Consider the following 22,233-nt stretch of genomic DNA (forward strand, 5'->3'; position numbering starts at 1 on the left):
TATAGCATTTAGCTTGTTTTAGAGTGTTTTTTCAAAAAACAATACAAAATATCTTTAAAGTAACTAATTTTTTCTTAATAGAAATCTCAGTATAGCTTATATTCTTATAGAGATATACTTTTAAGCAGCAAACTAGAAAAAACTATTCAAAATAATTCAAAAGTACATTTGTCGTGAACTTAATCAGAAAGCTTATCAGTATCAATAAATGCTGTGCTTATACAGGGCATTATGCTTTCATAGAATAACTGACCATGGATGTCCTCAGAGTTTGTGGATGAGGCAAGCCCTTTAATTACTTTTTGGTGGTCTTTTCTATGGGAATTTGTTTTTGGATTAGAACTTGATTCAATGAATGAAGCATGAAGATTCACTGCAATATCTCTTACATATCAAAAAACTATCATATTATAATTTTTTCCAAATTCACAAAGTACCAGCATCTCTTTTGCTGTATGCTTTACTCCTTAGCGGGGAGCAATTCAGATTATGATCACCCTTAGGAATATATGAGGAGACTGGAGGATGTGGCAGTTCCTCTTCTGATCCCTGCAGGGCAAGCAGCAGCAGCTCTTGGATCAGCTTCTATTTATCTGGTGTTGGTCTCAGTGGCAACTCCTTTTCTTGCCAATAAGGATAAATGAGGAATAGAGACTGCATGCAGCATATACAGAAGCTTATCTTGTTGGCATCTCTGATTATGATTTAGTCCCTATAAGCCTCTTACCCCCTCCTCATTTTGATGTGACGTAGAGAGTAAACCCGGAGGAAGAGGACCAGTGATTTAAAAACTCAAACTCCAGCAGAAAATTTCTTACCATTTGACATGAAAATTCTCATGATGCCAAGAAAAACTCCAGTAGTAGTCCATCACTGCCATTCGCTTTTTCTTTCATATTAAAAGTTATCTCATACATTGCTGAGTAAACATCTAATTTCATTACCAAGTCCATTGCCATGTCAATAGTGCTTCCTGACAGGCGGTGATGAGGGGGGTATAGAAGACAAGGGAATGAAGAGATTCAGAGTCATTTCCGTAGAAGATTCTATTCGTAGCGATGATGGAGATCCCCTCCAAGGTGGAGTCATATAACTTTCACCCCTTCCTCTGCTCTATCATTTTTTTTTTCTTTGAGACAGAGTCTTGCTCTGTTGCCCAGGCTGGAGTGCAGTGGTGTGTTCTCAGCTCACTGGAACCTCCACCTCCTGGGTTCAAGCGACTCTCCTGCCTCAGCCTCCTGAGTAGCTGGGATGACAGGCGTGCCCCACCACACCTAAGTTTTGTATTTTTGGTTACAACAGGATTTCACCATGATGGCCAGGCTGGTCTCGAATCCCTGACCTCACGTGATCTGCCCACCTCAGTCTCCCAAAGTGCTGGGATTACAGGCATGAGCCACTGTGTCCAGCCCCTTTGCTCTATCTTAACCATAAATCAATATACCTGGGTTTAATAAAATGAAGACATTCAAGAAAAGATAATATTCACATGTAATACCTTGTCATCCCCCTTATTTGGATCTCCGTTTCTAAAAATGCAAATGAAAAACCTGAACAGCAACTAAGAGGCACGATATTATCAGTAACAAAAGAGTAAAAGGCACATGGCTTAGAATCAGACTGACCTGAGTTCACATCCAGCTCAAACTACTGGCTACATGACCATAGATAACGTAATTTAACCTTTCTAAGCCTCAGGGGCCTATTCTGTGAAATGAAAGAGCATAAATAAACCCATTATCAGGTACACAAAGTGAGCACTAAATATATGCTACCAAAGCAAATTAAAATTATAAATGCTTCAGGATCTCTCTTTTGTTAGAGAAAAAAAGTATTAAAAAAGTAATGGGAACATCTGACTTGTGAAACCCCTCTGGTTGACTCCTTGGTCTTCGTTTTTGCTGGCCCTAATCACTCATGTAGATGTGATGACTCATACTATTTGTCATTAAAGAGCCTAGAAGACTAGCCAGGCACTAAGAGAAAGCCCTTTTTTAGATACAGGTGTCTGAACCACGATATTAGGCAATCACAAAATCATCATACAGACACGTGGATGAAACAGTAATAAAAGGCAAAACACCAAAATCAGAATTTAAGCACTTTAAACATTAAAATACTATTGAAAGTAACTAGATGCTATGAGTAAAAATTATTATTAAAATAAATGTAATGCAATTTCTGGAAAGAACTTAATTTATTGAGAGTTTAGATCCATAACGAAGGAAAGTTAAGATGAGTTCTAAAGTAGAAAACATGTTAGGAGATCAAAAGCTATCACTGTAATCACTACGTAACAGAACAAAAGAAAATAGTAGTCCAATGCCAGAATCAACTTAAATTTTCAAAAAATCATCATGATTATACCCATACTAAAAATAATATAGAATTGTCATTTTTACATATAAATGTTTACTGGGAAAGAAAATGTCAAATTTTAGAACTGTGTTACTGTCTATTAGAAATTACTCATTTCTAAGGCAGGACCAACTTTCATTAGCCAATAGCTGCTCTGAAGAATGAAGCTAATTTACATTTAAAATAGGAGTACAGTCTACTCTTTAAAAGCACAATGGTAAACACACCAATTTGACAATTACATTAATATGAGTATTTGCATAATCTGTCTTCCACACCTGTTCTTAATTTGAAGCAGCTGCAGGACAAATCATATCACACTAATCTGAAAGGGTATTTGGATGTTCCAAACAGCAATCCATACATCTAATGTTTTGAAGATATTTTATTTTTTAAATGTTTCCTGACCCTAAAAATGGTAAGAATTTTTAGAAGCCATATTTAAAATTTGGTTAATATTAATTAGGAATAAACATAATACCAAATAATGCTATCCCTTACATTTTTGGTATCCTCTGTTATTGACATAATAATACAGATTTTATTTCTAGAGGTTTTTAAGTAACATGTATTTTATTTATATGAAAAAGATTAAAAAGCACAATAAAAATACACCTAGAAAACTTCAATAAGGAATGTAATCAGAGGATCAATAGCAAATGCACTAATGAAGAACAGATCAAAATTCTATAGATCATCTGAAAATGTGTTTGCAGCATAGACCATTGTGGTATCTTTTTGATATTTCCCTTTTCAAAACTGGATTCCATTTATGTTTAGCAAATATTTCAAAATTTAATAAGCAGAACTTTACTTTCATCTTTTAAAGGATCCAGCTTGTTTTTATGTGTATTCAAACACATATTCAGAGCCATCAAAATGAAGTCAGTTTATTAATGTTATATATTCTTCTGGTTCATATACTTAAATTATTCAGCTAGATTCTAGCTGGTGGAATATAAGATATCCATGTAATCTGTCAACAAAATCTGTCTCTCTTTAATCTTCTATTGCGAATAGAAAATAAAGTTAGAGATTTCTAAAGATGTTATTTATTTCTTGAAAAATTAATGAGCACACGTACAGTAATGAACTGGAGCAACAAAGGAAGTCAATGTGTTTATTTATGTGCTGTTGAACTCTGAAGAGGTAAACATTAAATGGCTGAATTCTTAGTTTAGTATTTCATTCAGAATTTTATTTTTACAAGAGCTCACATAATATGTGAAAAATAAAATAGTAAACAAAATAATTGAAGCTTACATTTCTAAGACATTTTCATGTACATTATTCAGCAATCCTCATAACATAAGAGAAAACTGAGGCTCAGGAGAGTTAAAGAACTTGCCCAAGTGCTCACATTTTGTAACAGGTTAAGACTTGGGTATCCTAACTCCAGTTCTATATTATTTTCCGTAACCTACTGATGTTTGTTTGAATGAAGAGCAGCTATTATGATAAATAGAATCAAGAGTTTCTCCTAAAATAATTTGTCAGTTATTTTAAAATTTCACACTATCTAAAATACTTCCACATATGGCTTCAAACATATTAGGGAAACACTGTTTCAAAAGTGATTGTGAAAGAGAACTATTTTCTATTTGGATAAATGTATTGCAATCTCTTACCAAGAACAGATTGGTTACTCTAGGAGTATAAAAATAATTTTTATTACTATATAATTTAGGCAATAAAGTAAGTTACAGTGATTGTGAGAAAAGCAATTTTCACAGTCCTGACCTCTATATAATTATATTTCTAAATATTCCTTATTTTATTTTTCTTCATTAAAAACCTTACATATATAATTGAACACACAGAAAAGTACTCTAAACAGATAAGCTGGCATGTCACAGGGGTATGTGGAACATAATGGAATAAAAACTATATTTGTATGTAATGAATATGGACATTGTATTATATCCAACAACAAATTTCACTTTTTCTCCGAGTATCAGAGTATTCTGACCTGAATAAATGATTAATAAATCTCCAACTTTTAAAATAATCTTGCTTCTTCTTGTTTTTCCTGATAAGGGAAAAACTAACTCATTATCAAAGTTAAAACTTTTGGCATATAACACATAAAAAAGGTTTATTTTTTGTAAATATATGTTACTGAGAAGGTATACTCCCTTACTATAATAAAGCATTGAGATAATAAAATTTTAGAGCTTGAGTCATGTCTTCTCAGTTGACAGAAAAAGGCAGCGAGGCAATAGAACTGAACGGCCCTCCTGAAGGTCATACTGTCAGTAAATGGTGGAGTCAAACTTTGAACCCAACGCCTCTCCCAAATAGCACAGAGGCTGATCTCTTACCTTTACTATAAAGCATAAAGGGAATACCACCAGGTCATTTAAAACATGTTCTTGCTTTTCCATGGTCCTAAAGTAAGCTATACCCTAAACATAAATCTCACATTTAAAAATAGCTACAAAATATGAAACTTCATACATTTCTAGCCTGGCATAATGATCCCCCATGAATGTACACACAAATTCTGATAACATCAATGTAAAATATGTGTTAACAGTATCAGTGGGAGGTTGAAATTCAAGTGAATTTCAATTCTGCATATTTTCTGTATTGCCTGAATTATTTTTGAAAGCACATATTGTTTTGTTAATCACTAGAAATAAGGCTATTTTCAAATAGAACAAAGAACAGTAGTTATAAATATTTGTCATAAAATGTGATCTTAGATACCTTTGCTGGCATGAGGGTCCAGCTTACAAGTATTCTGATTTTTCTCATGTTAAAACAGCACCTATTACTCAGTCTCACTAAGGAAGAAAAATAAATGCCTGCCACTCTTGGCATGATGATCTTTTCAATGTAAAGAAAGTATTAAAATACTTTTCTATATTTTTCTCTCTTTTTAAAAATATCTGGTAACCCTTTTGTGATACTCTCCCATTTTCCTTTTAATCATCTCTAATCATATTACTTGTTACCTCAGACTTGTTTTCATACTTAAATATCTCTTTGAAATTCTGGAACTCAGACCTAAACAAGTTTTAAAGAACCACAAACAAAGCCTCCGGAGGCACAAAGATGAAGACTAGCTTATTCTGCTCATCTGTAAATGATGGGTAATTCACTAAACACAAAAAGAGAAACCCAATTTATTCCATGGAACACTCTAAAAAGCCATAACTGTCAAGCAGTTTTTTTTTCTTTTTACCTCAAACCATGAGTTTTGTTTAAAATAGCTTAGAAGAATGGTTATTATTCTGAATTTTTATCTAGCCAGATTGTCAACTCCCTGAGGATAGGAACATCTTTGAATCCCCTATGGTATCTGGTGTCTGCCTGGCAAAGTGTCTAACATACCCAGGGCATTTAGTCATGTTTCTTTGACGGATTGATTGAGAATATAAATTCTAATACATGGAAATACTGTAAAACAGTTTTGCAAATCATACTGCTGTTTTGTGTGTAGTTTGTGGTTTTTCCACGGGAGCATGATAATCATTTGCTTCAGATGAAATTCTGTGGATTAGGCTTTTCAATTTATTTCTACATTTCTCCTCAACTCTATTTTTAGTACATAAATATCTACTTGTATGGAATATCAAGCAAAAAGGTAGAAAAAAAGATTTATTAGCCACTTCTGCTTTAGTCTAGCAGTATTGAAACTTATTGTATGGAAATGCCAAATAACATAACCATATCAATCACTAACATAATTATTTCTAATTTGGTTCTCAAAAAATATTGCTTATTATCAATTTTTCTTAGAATAGGTGTTTCTTTTAAAGTAATTTGCATTAGCATGATACTGTAAATTAATGCTATTTTGACTCTTTAGTGATGGCAAGATACATCTTAGCATTGAGGAACCCAGTTTTCCGTGCTTCCATAAAAATGGATGAGTTTGTGTCCTCTGTAGGGACATGGATGCAGCTGGAAACCATCATTCTCAGCAAACTATCGCAAGAACAGAAAACCAAACACTGCATGTTCTCACTCAAAGGTGGGAACTGAACAATGAGATCACTTGGACTCGGGAAGCGGAACATCACACACTGGGGCCTATCACGGGGAGGGGGGAGGGGGAGGGATTGCATTGGGAGTTATACCTGATGTAAATGACGACTTGATGGGTGCAGCACACCAGCATGGCACAAGTATACATATGTAACAAACCTGCACGTTATGCACATGCACCCTAGAACTTAAAGTATAATAATAAATAAATAAATAACTTTACCATAATGCATATTGCTTCCAATAAGTTCTGATGTCCTCAAGGACCCAGAAGTCATTTGAATGTATCAGAGTCTCATGCATTATATGTATATGTATTTCTCTACTTCATTGAATAACTTCAATGTTCTAGTATTTAACAAAGCAGTTGAAAAATGGAGCTTGAAGACCAGATTAAACAGTGGGCTGATTTTTGTTGGTTTGTTTTTACCTTGTGCAATGAAAGAAAGAAAGAGAGAGAGAGAAAAGGTGGGAGAGAGGGAGGTAGGAAGAAAGAAATACCTTCTTCAAAAGATAGATGGGGCCGGGCCCGGTGGCTCACGCCTGTAATCCCAGCACTTTGGGAGGCCGAGGCAGGCGGATCACGAGGTCAGGAGTTCGAGACCATCCTGGCTAACATGGTGAAACCCCGTCTCTACTAAAAATACAAAAATTAGCCGGGCATGGTGGCGGGCGCCTCTAGTCCCAGCTACTCGGGAGGCTGAGGCAGGAGAATGGCGTGAACCCGGGAGGCGGTGCTTGCAGTAACCCAGATCGCGCCACTGCACTCTAGCCTGGGCGACAGAGCGAGACTCCGTTTCAAAAAAGAAAAAAATCCTTGGTATTAGGATTTTAACTTACTGGCCTAATGAGACACAAAATGCCTTACTGTAAATAAATATTAAAATTAAAGTTAAAAGAAACCACACAGAAGAAAAACTGTTAAAAACAGGTAGACAAATCTTTAATAATAGTTTTGCTACAGAGAATAAAAATGATGTGGTTATTGGCCTATTTTATTTGTTTTCCAAATTTATAATGTATTTCTCTAAAGATAAGTTTATTATACTATTTTTGTTTTAATTTGAAAGACAAAATCCAATTGCACAAATTCCACAAACCACAAGTTTTAAAAAGATGGACTAAGTTCATTTTAATTTCATCCTGGATAATTACTGGAAAGCACGCATGACCTATTATGAGAGGTGTGATTATTAAAAATCATTATGCATTTACAGCATCTCAGGGCCAAACCAGTGACTAATTCTTATTCTCATGGTGCCGTGGACGAAGTGATGACAAACATGTCCAAGAATAATCCTGGTTTGGCTGGGCAGAGTTAGATATGGCATAGAGACCTCCCATTCTTCTTCCATCCTCCACAATGGGGCAGCCTTCAATAAGATGGCAGCCTTCACAGAATAAAACATTTCTGCCCTTCCTGTCCTCCTGCTATTCCCTGAAACCAAGAATTCCCAAGGATATGATTCATTTATTTCAAATATACCCTGAAAAGGGTGGAGGAAAAAAAGAGACCTTGTAATTGGACAGAACTGAAGTTTGACCCTAGGTACTTGGGAAATGTACTGCAACTTTCTGGCTCTCAGAGTCTTCATAAGGGATATATGGACAGTACCAATCAATTCTGGGGTTTATGTGGGAACAAAATGAATGATCACTGGGGCAAAGTATCTGGAACCTAGAACACAGCAGTATGTGTCAATGGAAGTTTGGGGCAAGAGAAAGCAAGGTTTCCTTGGACCTTTTCCTTGGACCTTCTTCCAGGTACTGCTGAAAGTATCAATTTTTGCAGTATAGCTGCTCACAGTAATTCCTGCAGGAAATACAGAGAATTCACTGCAGCTGGGAGGAATGTTAAGACTTTCTGAAGTGTTCCAGTGATACCAGAATCTAATATGTAATAGCTAAATGAAACATTTTTCTGTTCTGAACTTGTTTAAAATTCATCTTCTATGATTTTTCCCCACCCTTCAAAAAACATTTGCTTCTCTACTCGCAAAGTATGCAAACGTTTCATTTAGTTAAACTATCCAGTGTTTGTTCCACTGCTTACATATGTTCCATCAGAATCCCTCATCAGCACTGCCAACATTCAGCAGTAACTTCCTGGAGGGAAAGAATCATCTTTGCATAGTTTACTTTGTATTGTGCTTTACCTAATGCTGAGTATATACTCAGTCTTTAATAACTTTTTAAGTACAAATAAAAATATTAAAACTTAAAACCTTATAACCCACTGAACATTAGTCACATAATACACAGGTTTGCATATTTCTAAGTTTTCCTGGAAGAAAAAAACAAACAAAATTTCTTTCACGAAAGTATTTCAAGTCATAACATCTCTTTTCACATATCCCTAGGGTCCTGTGAGTCAGTACTAATATATTTGGTAAACTGTTGGTGGCAGAAATTGCTAGATGTTCATCCCCAAATTCAACCTTCTATTTTTCTCTATCAAAAGAGCCCCAACTTTGTTCAATGTGACAAAGTGCCTGACTGAACATGATCAGCTTCACAGACTCAGCTGAAGTGATGAGTATTTGTATGATACTGTTCAGGATGGTGAAATGGAAACAGAAATCCCTGTTTGAGGCTTCTGAGAAAGCTGGTTATTAAAATGACAGCTTCAGGTGGTCTGCACCTATTTTTAATGTGCCTTTTCTGTTTTGTTGTTCCCTTCTTTTTGCCTAAAACATGGGCATAATGTCTGGAGGGAGGAGAGTTACCTGTGGCCATGAAGACAAAAGCTACATAGGGGCAGAGCAGGAAGCTAGCTAAAAGAAACCTTGGTCCTCTATGTCATCCTTGAGCAGGTGCACCAGTCAGCTCTGGACTCCTTATCTATGGAGTTCATGCTTCGTGACAAAAATAAATGTATAATCCTAAATAGAGCAGCTAATAAACTTCATAGTACGTTTAGATAATATTTTAGTGGAAACATATAATTCATTTGGCTAAGGCAATAGATATAATTAAATCATAAAAATTATATACCAATAAATCACATAGAAAGTATAGTTTCTTGATATTTGAGAAATCCTCACATCTTATTGTAATCACATATATTTTTCTTTTTTTGAGATGGAGTCTCGCTCTGCTGCCCAGGCTGGAGTGCAGTGGCACGACCTCAACTCACTGCAACCTCTGCCTCCCAGGTTCGAGCAATTCTCCTGCCTCAGCCTCCTCAGTGGCTGGGACTACAGGCCATGTGCCACCATTCCCAGCTAATTTTTTGTAACTTTTCTAGTAGAGACGGGGTTTCACCGTGTTAGCCAGGATGGTCTCCATCTCCTGACCTCGTGATCTGCCCGCCTCGGCCTCCCAAACTGTTGGGATTATAGGCGTGAGCCACAGCGCCAGGTCAATCATATATATTTCTAATACCATTTTCTCAAGCAGGTATCTCACTTCCGGTTCCCTCGTGAAAGTATTGTTGATACATAGTGGCATTAGAAACACGATTAATATGGAGCAATGAAGGAGTTATATTTTGTTCAAAAAATAAGTAGGAAGTAAGGGATTTATCGTAAGCAAACAATGTGTGTATAAAATTCATAAAACAGAAGATAGAATCAAAGAAGAAAACATTTAGATAAAGATAAAAAAGAATCAATTGTTGTTGCTAAAAAAAAAAGTATGTTATATGTTATCTAGCCAAGAAAAGGAATCATTAGAAGTAGTATTTCATAAACAGCCTGCCTAACAGAAGCAGACAAAGTAGTTATATGAGAGAGAGTTGGGTAATGTGACCTGAATCATGTCTTCTAAAGATATTCATATCTGCTTATACTTTGTTTTCTACAAAAACAAATAACCTGATAAATATCATACTTTAATGCTTGTTTCATCAGTTGAATGGAAGTGATACCGTAGTCTTATAGGACAGAGAAGGAGCAATACAGTTTACAGAATCCATTTCAATTTGGCAAGAATTTTACTTAGCATCTACCATGTGTCAAGCATTGTGGTAGGAAGTGAGGTTATAAACATGAATAAAATGCAATCTCTGACATCCAAGGATTTAGAGTCTGAGATTGAGCTAGAGAAGTAATCAGATAACTGTAATAAAATATGGTATAATCTATCTTCATAACTAGTATATTTGGGATAATAACATAAAAATGCAATTCTGGATATTCACTTGTGTGAGAAGGGATTTCTTTTTTCTTTTTGATGCATCAGAGAAGACTCCAGGGATTAGGGGCCTTGAAGTATGTATAGGAGTTTGCCAATCACATAAGGGCTGTTGGAATGACCTTCTAAACAGATGGAGAAGCAGGAATAAAAACAAGTAGGTAACAAAGTTTGTATAGTTAATGATGCCCTGCAAAGCACCTGGCATATGTAAAACAATCTATTCATTTGTGAATGAATGAATGAATGAATGTACAAATAAATAGTATGTTTGGAGAGCAGTAAGGATTAAGTCATGGTTGTAATGTATCAGGTGTATGATGGTGCATAGCACCAGTCTATGAAAAGCCTTTTGTGACATGCTGAGATTGAAGAACGGGACAATTTTTACATCATTAGGGCAGAGGAATATGACACTAACAGATCAGAAGGGCTTAATGGCTGGAGTCTACGGAATGGGGTCAGGTAAAGCTGATGAAAACATTGGACTGGGTAAGGAAAAACAAATAACTTCACATTAGAACATGTTGATCTAGGTTGAGATGCCCCAGGAAGCAAGTGAAAAAACACATCTGGAGCCTAGGAGAAAAGAGGAGCTTGATAGAGTTATATACAAACACTGGTCTGTAGACTCAACAAATTTATGGAAAACCTATGATGGGCCAGATAGTGGAAACGTGAAGATGAATAAGGCACGGTCTTGGCCCTCAAGAAGCTTATAGTAATTATGATTCAGTGTGATACATACGAGAATAGATGTATTAACAAGACATATAAGTAATATACGGAAGGGAATAATTAATTCCACATAGTGTGTGTGTGCTGGTGATGGGGAGGATATTAAAAGAGATTTCACTGAGTAGATGACACACAATTGAAATGTAAAAGATGCAAAAAAGATTTCTAGACGAAAAGGTGTCGAAAGGCCTATTGAGAAAAAAACAAGGGAAGCTGCATGGAGACATGAACCGATGTTTGAGTAACTATAAGTAGTTTGATACTGCAGCTCACATAACATGTAAAAACCGGGTAGTGGACAATGAGATCAGAGTGCCAGAGGCATTGCAGCAGACAACTATCAATCTATTGATTGATACAATACAATCAATTTTTTCTTAAGGTTTCTAATACCAAAGGGAAGCCCATTGAGCATAGCAGATATATAAAGGAGTTTAGGATGCAGATATTATTTTAAAATATTAAAGATAAGAATGGTATGAGTTCATTACTGAAGATTTTACATAAGAAATCATGATAGTAAAAATAAAATTCTGACAATATTGTTGGAAATGATCCTGAAAATGCTGATCAGAGAGAGCCATCTCAAGAAACCTGCTCAGAATTCTTTTTAATTACTTCAGATTTAGATAATAAATATATAAACAAACAAAAGTTAGTGCTGGGTTGAGATTCGATGACAGTTCTATCTGGAAGTTGCCTGAAGTATCACTAGTTCAGCCTTTTCATTGCAAGCGTTGGAAAACTGAATCCCAGAGAGGGAAAATCATATAGTACACTAATAGAATTTGGGGTTAACTGTTTTCTTGTTCCAGAAGAGAATAGTTCAGGCTTCCTATATACTGTTCTGTAGGTCAGCTGTATCGTATCTCCTGGAGAGTTTTAAATATCTTTATTTTCAAAGATTCCAACCCTCTCTCCTCAATTTTAATTCAGTAGTCTGCGATAGGCTTAAGAACTCCATTTTTATAAGAGTTGTAAGTAATTTTTAGACTTGAAAATGAACGGTATAAATGTGCTCTAAGACTGTGTATGGGAGTGGTGATAGTTATTGATTAAGGAAAATAAATTCTCCTGAAAGGAAGGAAAAATTCAAATGATGGCCATGATTTTGAGAAACTATAGTTTTAGTCATATTTTAATCACAAGTTAATATGTCTTAAAGGCTTGATTCTATGGGAAGAAGGTAGAATGTAGAGAGAATAATTTTGGTTTTTTTATGTTTGTTTGCTTTTACAGAGATATTCTATCCAAGAATTTGCTACAGTCTTTCTGTGAGACAACAGATTTCTTCATGTCAGCACATCATAATGTTCAATGTGTTCCTTGGTTTGTCACTTGAGAATGTGCAGTAGCACTAGCAGTAGAAGATGTCAAGGTGGCAGCTTTTATAGCAATGCAAGTGTTAGCATTAAAAGTGTAAGGATTTACATACTTTGAAAAGGAATATTCTGTGTATTTTGTGTTATCAAAATGCTTAACTATTAGGTACTAAAGGTTCTGCGTCTACACTGATAAAACTTAAAACTGTAAAAATAGGCACAATCAAATGACAAAAACCAAAATACTTTTAGCCACAGCTTGATTTGATTCAAGACCTTTAACTGAATTTAGACAGAGGCTCTGTAACTGGGAGGGCGGCGAGGGGCATAAAATCCTAAATTCAGAATCCCTGAACCAAACTAGGAAACAATGAATGGCCATTAAAGTCAAGTCTCTACTAATTTATTCAATATTTGTGAGAGGTCTCTTCATACTCAAGACACAGCCTTTCCCTATTCCCTGTAATCCTGACAGTTGGGAGGCTGAGGCAGAAGAATCACTCGAACCCAGGATTCACAGCTCAGCCTGGGCAACGCAGTGAGACCTTGTCTCTATTAAGAAAAAGAAAAAGAAAATGAAGAAGAGGAAGAAGAAGAAAAAGAAGAAGAGGAAGAGGAAGAGGAAGGAGAAGGAGGAGGAGGAGGGGAAGGGGAAGGGGAAGGGGAAGGAGAAGGGGAAGAAGAAGAAGAAGAAGGAGAAGGAGAAGGAGAAGGAGAAGGAGAAGAAGAAGGAGGAGGAGGAGGAGGAAGAAGAAGGAGGAGGAGGAGGAGATGATGTTAGGCAACTTTTACTCTGAAGGAACATTTCCTGGTAATTTTTTGATGCCAGTGGAGATTTACAATTAAGTAGGATAAAAATTTTAAGACAGGGAGCTTCTCTCAAGTCTTTAATAAAATAACAAGGAAAGTAGGGGTACTTGTTTGTTCACTGTGGGTTTTTCTCATAGATGAGAGATGGCAAGATTTGGTAGAATAGAGGCTTAAAATTCACAGATGCTATGGATTTGTCTGGTTATTTGCATATGATCGCTAAGTCTCTAGGCACTGCACCTGTGCAATTCTTCAAGCCATGAAACAATCAAGCAGCTGAAAGATTGAGCTGGTCTTTAGATTGCTGACTTCTCACACACATAACCTAATTCCTAAATTTATATGGATTTTTCTATCACTAATGTAGCTTTGCTGTTATCTACCTCACTAATGTAGGAGAACCTATAATGTAAAAAAACATGTTTCTTTTTGGAAAATTGAAAATTATTCACAGGGCAAATTTTATTGAAATTTTTTAAGTTGTTAACTTGTCTTAGACTTTGCATAAGGCAATGGTAGCTTGGTCCAAAACATGGACAGTATAAAAGAAAGTCTGCACAAACCCCACCAAAGTTTTGAAATGGAAATTTTCTTTTAATTTGAGGGTTCATGAAGATCTAGGGATATATACATTGTGAATGTAATTCTACTATAATTAGTTCCTGTGAGTGGTTTCTACCTCATCTAATCAGAAAATACAATTTTCATTATGAAAAATCCACTATACTATAGTAATTTATTAGCATTTATCAAGTGCCTTTGGGTAAAGGAACTTAGTGACCAAACATAATTTAACTTAAAATCATGTTAGATTCTTGTAATGAGCTTATATGATTTTCATCTTAAGATACAGTGACTTAAATATTTTGAAAGAACAGGCCAGGTACGGTGGCTCATGCCTATAATCCCAGCACTTTTGGAGGCTGAGGCAGGCAGATCACTTAAGGTCAAGAGTTGGAGGCCAGCATGGCCAACATGGTGAAACCCTGTGTCTACTAAATATACAAAAATTAGCTGGGCATGGTGGTGCATGCCTGTAATCCCAGCTATTCAGGAGGCTGAGGCAGGAGAATCTCTTGACCCTGGGAGGCAGATGTTGCAGTGAGATATCTTGCCACTGCACTCTAATCTGGGTGACAGAGTAAGATTCTGTCTCAAAAACAAACAAACAAACAAACATTTATTTCACATTTGTTTCATTTTTCCAAATGCTGTTCTTCCAAATTCAGCATTACTAAAATGATCAGCACAATCTTTCATGTTCTTAGAAGAACTGACCATTTAATGTAACTATCCCAAGCAATTCTAGATTAAATATTCATTTTGTAATAGTTTTCTGAAAAAGCAGACGAAAAGATTAAGGAACAATGAAACCACTTTGATGCAATTTTTTAAAAAGCCACTATAAATGTCATAACAGGAGATTTCTAGCACTAAAAAGAAAAGGAAAAAGCCTCAGGGTTCCAGGTTCTTCTAAGTTCTTCTAAGTAGCTGAGATACTAAAGAGGAGACATGCTTTCCTATTGAAACTCCAACTTAATAGCACAAACTATTCTTGGTGTAAGACAAGAATTAAATATTAGATACTGGATTGTAAGAATGGGCACAGTTTTATTTTGTTAGTAAAATGATATGTTAGAATATCTTTTAGGTTCATGATAGAATTAGATAGTTCCATATAGTTAAAGTTTCTATTTTCTTATGGGACCAAAGAGACAGCAATAAAGTAAAATAGACAAGATTACATGGTGAGAGAAGAAAATAAAATGGTAAAGGAGAAAAGAAAGCAGTAGAAAAGGTGAAGGTAGCAGAAACATTTTAAGAAAACTGATAGAAATGTGGAAGGCGGGTTGATAGAAATACATAAATAGAATCCACAGAGGAAACACAAATAATCTTAAATGTAAGTAAATTTCAAAATAATTTTACTTTTTGTCTTTTTTTTTTTTTTTTTTTTTGAGACAGAGTCTCGTTCTGTGGCCTGGGCTGGAGTGCAGTGGCCAGATCTCAGCTCACTGAAAGCTCCGCCTCCTGGGTTTACGCCATTCTCCTGCCTCAGCCTCCTGAGTAGCTGGGACTACAGGCGCCTGCCACCTCGTCTGGCTAGTTTTTTGTATTTTTTAGTAGAGACAGGGTTTCACTGTGTTAGCCAGGACGGTCTCGATCTCCTCACCTCGTGATCCGCCTGCCTCGGCCTCCCCAAGTGCTGGGATTACAGGCTTGAGCCACCGCGCCCGGCCACTTTTTGTCTTTAATCATGTACTGACACTGTTCTTCACTTTGTCATTCAATTTAGCTTGTATAACACTTCCAAACATCTTAAGATAAAATTCGCAGCCTAAGTCTTAAATCCTATAGAGAGCTCCCATAACAATATTAATGTTCTATTTCTTTATTGCTCTCACTTTAGTTAAGGTAGAGAAGTCAAGGGAATATATACTTAAAATCCTAATGGATTACAGGAAGAAGCAAACGTAGCAAGGTAGCTAAGAAAAGAGAAAGGTAGCTAAGAAAAGAGAAAATTAGCAAGATAGCTAACAAAACAGAAAATTTGGCCTCCTAGAAAGCAAAGTTCTTCCATATTTAATTTATGGAAGTTCAGTATTATATACGCAACATACATTTTCTTACACTGCAATCTGAGAAGCAAAAGTACATTTATTAATTCCCTATTTTCTATTTATCATCCATGTTAAAGTATGATTTTTCTCCACTCATTGTTGATCACATTAGTACTGCAGGTCCTGAGTTACTGATGAATGATGAAGAATGAGGGGGATTTAAAATGATCTGTGTTGCAATCAACTATATGTGTTTATGCAAAAATGTTCTCCTTCCTGTGGACATTGCTTGATGTGGCTGACAAGCCTTAACTTTTATAAACTCCCCTTTTTCTCGACCTTCCTTAATAAATTCAATGCTAATTTGATTGCTCTAATCTCTTGTCTCTTCTGCTTTTTCTTCTTGCTCTAAAAAAATATGAATGTTACTGAGTTCTTTTTTTCAAATTACCTTTTTCAGAAATCTCCTCTACTCCCATGGATTCACCTATCACTTCTGTGTTGCTCCCCAAATATTTCTCTTTAGTCTTGACCCCTCTGTCAAGCTCCCTTTCAAGTTTGCTAAAAGCTAGCTATTTCTACTTCCTTGTCTTGCCATCTCCTCAAACTCAACATGTCTAAAGCTTAGGTCAACATCATGCCTACCTAAATAGTTTTTAAAGGATTATCCTTATTCCAGGTTTCTCAGAATTCCCTTCCCTGAAAATATCCTCCAAATGTACCGTTGCTACCTTCACAGACCACTACTTTGATAATTTCACTTCCTCATCAAAAAACTTTAATAGCCTCTTCTACCCAATCCATAAAATACTGCCTTCTTAGCTTGACATTTTAAGCTCTACACAATCAGCGATGTGTATTTCTAGCCCCCAAGCCATTCATTATTCCATTAGTATGATATCTCTAGGCTGATCAAAACAAACTACTTACCCTTGCCTAACCAGATCTCAGAATTTCCTGTGACTACATCTTTGATGACATCTTTAAAAAAATTCTCCATCACAAATTCATTTATCTACCAAATTCCTTTTCTTTAAGTCCATCATACACGCTAACTTCTCTACAAAGTCTTCCCTGATCACTTGTAGCCTGAATTGATAATTTTCTTTTTTAAATGCTTATTGTTCTTTCTGTTTTTCCCATTTCTACAGCACATGCACTGTGGCCAATAATGTATTTATTTGTGCACAACTCTGAATATCTCCTCAACTAAGTCATAAGTCCCTGAGGATATTACATATGATAAATAATCACTCAATTTATATCTAATGAATGAATTTTTTTTCCTCCTCCAACCCTCCTCCTCTGCTCCACTCAGCACAATCTCTTCCTTATTCATTGTTTCAATAAGTTTATTTATTGAGCTTTATTATTCACCAAGCACTGTGCCAGGCACTAGAGAAGAGTAGAGAATTCATGATTCCTGCTGTCATATAGCTTACAGTTTAATAGAGAAGATAAACATTAAAATACAAGTTTATGTGTGGAGAGTGTGAAGTATATATGTGGTCGGAGCCTATTGCAGGGGAAAACACTCTAGTATTCCTTAAAACACACAGTTACAACAAGGGTATACTTCAAATCATTGAAATAGCTGGGAATAGTAAAAAATTATAGCCAAATGCTATGATATAAAATATATAGCATAACCTTGAATTAAATACCAATTTCCTGGAGGCTAGCATAATGGTAATTATTTATTAACTCCTTATCCAAGGATTTATGCTAAGTACTTTACATAATATACTTTTTGGTCTTCACAGCAATCTTGAAAGTTTGGGTATCCTTATTCCTATTTTAGGGATGAGGAAACAGGCTCCAAAGAGATCAAGTTATTCTATCTAAAGCCCTATTAATGGCAAAGGCAGGCTTCCGATCTAAAATACGTAGTTCTTTCTTCTGTATGCCAAGAGTATATCATACGGTAAGTTTTCCACACAAGCATGCTCAGTAGTAATGAGCTCAATATCCCAGACCCTCCTCCACAGGGTGTCAGCCTTGAGCAGCTGGTCATGGATAGAAACACCATCATAGTTTAACAAAAATTGTATTCTATAACATTCTTTTAAATTTGCCTATTTCATGCTGCCTTTTAAGAAATGTTCTTCACTGGAATGGGAAAATAAGAGCCACACAAGACACAGTCTGTTCTTGTAAACAATATTTGAATTAAATACATTTATTATGATCAAGAAATAATGTATTAGATCTCCTGCTCATTTTTCAATACACAGAAAATAAAAATAGTAAAGAATATCTTTAAAAACTTATTTCTAAATTTCTGGCATCACAATAGTTTGCTCTATTTTAACCTATATCTCAATTTTCTGGCAATGCTGCTTTTATTTGGAACAAAATGTGGTTTAGCTTCTCTCCATTTCTTTTACATTATATTTAAAAGTAATATTGAAAAAGAAATATTCAATTTCATTCTTTATAGCTACATAGATAAAATTTTATAATTTCCTAAAAGACATTCTGTAATGCCTGATTCTATATCCCATATAAGTTAGTATTTTCCTCCAGAATATTTTACAAATTATAAAGTTTTATACCTTATTCTTGATTTTTTACATAGAATATGAAATTTCAGTATTGCTAATTAGTTTACTATAGAATTTCTGGTTTTGTCAGCTTTTGTTATTTTTAACAATTTGGAATGAAATAGTAAAGTAAAAATAATGTTAAATTGCATTATATCAAAACATATTTCAATGTAGATTATTAAATACATTGGTTAAATAATTTTTATGTAGCTTATATTTCTCATAAATGCAATTTATAATATTTCAAGGCGTTAAACAAAACAACACTTTCTCAGATATACAGAATTATATTTGCACAATGGTTTTCATACATATGGGATTTAATTCTTTGTTTCCAAGGCACTGTTTCTGGATGTGGCATGTTAATAAACAAATGCTTTGTAACAAAAACCAGGCAAAAAAAACATAACCCTTACTTCATAAGGCAATATCCAACAAGATACACTCAATCCTGAAAAATTAAGATACCTTTCACTTACTTCAAAATGAAACAAAATAAATATTTAACCATGGAATTTAAGATCTTGTTCATCAGTTAGCCCAATGTCTTTATTTTAAAGATGTTTAGCAACTTCCTCAAACTTATATAACTATTTGTGGCAGAGTCAGAATAAGTCCCCCAAGTTTAATTCTCTTTTGCTTTTTACTATTCCATTCTTGAACTTCTTAAGATAGAATTATAAAAATTTTAGAATTCAATTACCTATTAGAAAGGAGAACTTTATATTATATATTAACCTACAATGAAGGAAGTGATTACAATGCTAAAAACTAATATTCATCTAAGATAGCAAAGCAATGGCATTTACCTTAAATTTACGTCTCTGCTCTGCACAGCTGTTGAAGAACCACAAGTCTGTCTCATGGCTGTAAATGTAACAAGAACAATAATGCGACCAATTTTCATATCTAAACTAAATTAAGTAGATTTGTCATAGGCTAGAAAATTGAAAATGTATTTTACAAATTTTTTTTTTTAATTTACAGATTATGGAAGTGTGCATGTGTGTGTATGTGCATGTGGGCATTTGTGTGTGTGTGTGGTGTGGTGTGTTAACTCAGTCTTTCTAAACTAAAAATTAGTTTCATGAAATTGAAAGGATTAAATATTATTCTTTTTGGCTAACTTTCCTCATTGTGGATCACTATGAATATATCAATTCTAGGAAGTGCTAGGGTAGATTTAAATAAATAAAACAAATTAAAGTGAGAAGCTGTCTTTGACTGTTATTATTAGGATATGTTTTCTGGGATACACAGTAAGAATGTAAAGCAGAAACATCTGGTAATGCTTAAGTTAATATTGGCTCCCATTTGCATTACAATCTTTATATATTATTCATCAATATGCCATTAATCAATGTACTTGCTGATTGCACCTATTCAATTGGTGTTTCATGTCATGAGTAGATTATGTAAACATGTTTCAAATACATATATTCAGATATCTATACATGAAAGTGAAATCACTACTACAATTGGCACTCAAGCTTGTCAGATGTGATGTTTTCTTCTTTCCATTTTGCATTAGACATGCTAATATCTATGCCATCTGTAGCACAAAATCCTGAACAAATGTAAATGAAAAAATAATAGTAGATAAATACTAGTCTACTAAAAATAGACTCTGTACCATGTCACACTTCAAATCTGGCCACCACTTCTTAACACAGAAAAGAAATTCAGGTGAATGTTAACAAGCAACTGAATATTGTTCTTGTGACTTGAGCCATCAAAACAGGTTTTTAAATCTGTATTTTCTTTCAAACTTTATAAAGTAGTTCTCTATTAAAATTATACTTTAAAATAAAAAATACAAAGTATCTCTTTTGGTCTACTAAAGATGTTATGCCTGTCATATTAAGAGCCATCATAATCGAGTAATACCAAATACCTTGCCTTGTACATACAGATTTTGAAACATCTTCAATTATCCTTTTGAAATGTAAAGATAATACACTAACTATTATGAAAGTTTGGTTAAACACTTAGTTAACTAGAAAAAGATCTAAGTCTTGAGAGAATCATATAAGAGAACTTTTAAAATGTTAATTTCATATTAAATTACTGAAAATTTTAACAAAAAAATTGTACCCTTTTTTAAAACATTAGTGGCAAATAGTGCAACTCATGATATTTGAAGATACAAGGATAAGCATTACCTAATATTCCTGTTTAACAACAGATGTGTAAGCTAGTATCAGATGCTGTTAAGCTTGTATTGGATTTTTAATACAATCCCAGCATGTCTCTAGTTGCTAAGCTTATCAAGTCCTATGAAATACTAAAAATGAAGGCTCACATTATATTAATTGCAGTGTATATTTTGGTGAATAAGTCTCATTCAATATTTCTAAATTCTCATTCATAAAATGCAATTTCTCATTCGTATGATATTTTGGCATGAGATCTCATTAAAATTACAAAATAATACTGAAATGCTAGTTTTATAGTCTAAACAATGGAGATATATTCAGATTAATATGCATCACAAAATGAAAAACAAGTGACACAGTGAAAGTCTTTGTAGTCATGGTCAGCAACTGCAATTGTCAAAAGGTATTTATAAGAGTTTTAATCATTCTTTTATGCTAAAATAACAAAATTGGAGACTTCTGCTCAAAATTTTACTTATGCATTGATAAACAGACAACAATTTCTTATTTTAGAGCCATTAATATTCCCACATTCTATTGTGGGTATTTTGTAAGGAAAAGTATGTATATTTTAGTCCAAGTATCAAATCTTGCCTTTCAATGCAACAACAACAAAAAAATAGAAAAACTAAAGCTCAGCCATTCTTTCCAGAGATACCCTGGTAACCAGCAATATAGAAACTTCTACTGGACTTAGCTTTGGAGAGGAAGAAGCAACTGCGAATTCCTCAATTTTGTCAAGAAATATGATGAAATAGAATTAGGAAAATATATAGTGTTTTTTAGACACTCAAAACAGTAACTTCATTCCTATCTTTTGCTTATGTTGCCAGCATCTAATTCTCCTTTTCTATTCCAACAAGAAAGCAAAATTCCCACTCTGAAGCCATAGTGAGGATAAACATTTCATTTGCTATCTTCTGTGACTTCTATGTAAATTTTTCTCTGTCATGTAAATGCATGAAGAGACTCTCATGGAATCAGATAACTCCATGGAAATACTACACCTACGCTCCCATTATAAATTGGGGAAGAATATGATGGCGAGGAAAGTGACACAGAATTATTCATTAGTTAAAACAAAGGAATGTGAAATTGCTTTTAAAAGAGAAAAAAATTGAAAAGAATCTTAAACTCAGGCTGATTAAATAAAACTTTCATTTCCAGTCATGGCAGACATCTGTTCTCTGATGAAACATCCCTTATCCCCAAGTCCCTCTTCTTCTCATCCACCCTCCACAAATGACTTTGTTCCCAGGAAAATCTATTATTATCTCACATTTGTTTAGGGACCATACATTTTATCCAGTTTTTAGGTAATAACTAATTTTTGGATTGTATAAATCAGTAGCTCATACTTCTCTCTTATACAAACTAAGCTTCAGAAGGCCATCATGTAAGACTTAGTTACTAACATCTGTAAGTACACCTGAAAATAAAAACAGACAGCTGGGCCATAAAAAAATTTTTTTTTGTTAAAATAAAGCCATAAGAGATGCTAAAAAAAACTAAATTTGCCTTATTAGAAATGTATGTAACACATGATTCAGGAAAAAGCATTACTTATCTTTCAACAGAGCTGGTGAACACTTTGAGAGATGTTGTATGGAACTCC

General features: G+C 34.5%; 1 protein-coding gene across 1 annotated transcript in view; it reads right to left on the reverse strand.

Moving 5' to 3' along the window:
- Positions 1–22,233, reverse strand: part of FOXP2 (forkhead box P2) — a 624,730-nt gene that overhangs the window by 138,678 nt on the left and 463,819 nt on the right. The window lies entirely within an intron of this gene.

The sequence above is a fragment of the Trachypithecus francoisi genome, unplaced genomic scaffold (genome assembly GCF_009764315.1).
Source record: "Trachypithecus francoisi isolate TF-2019V2 unplaced genomic scaffold, Tfra_2.0 Lachesis_group4, whole genome shotgun sequence".
Lineage (NCBI taxonomy): Eukaryota > Metazoa > Chordata > Mammalia > Primates > Cercopithecidae > Trachypithecus > Trachypithecus francoisi.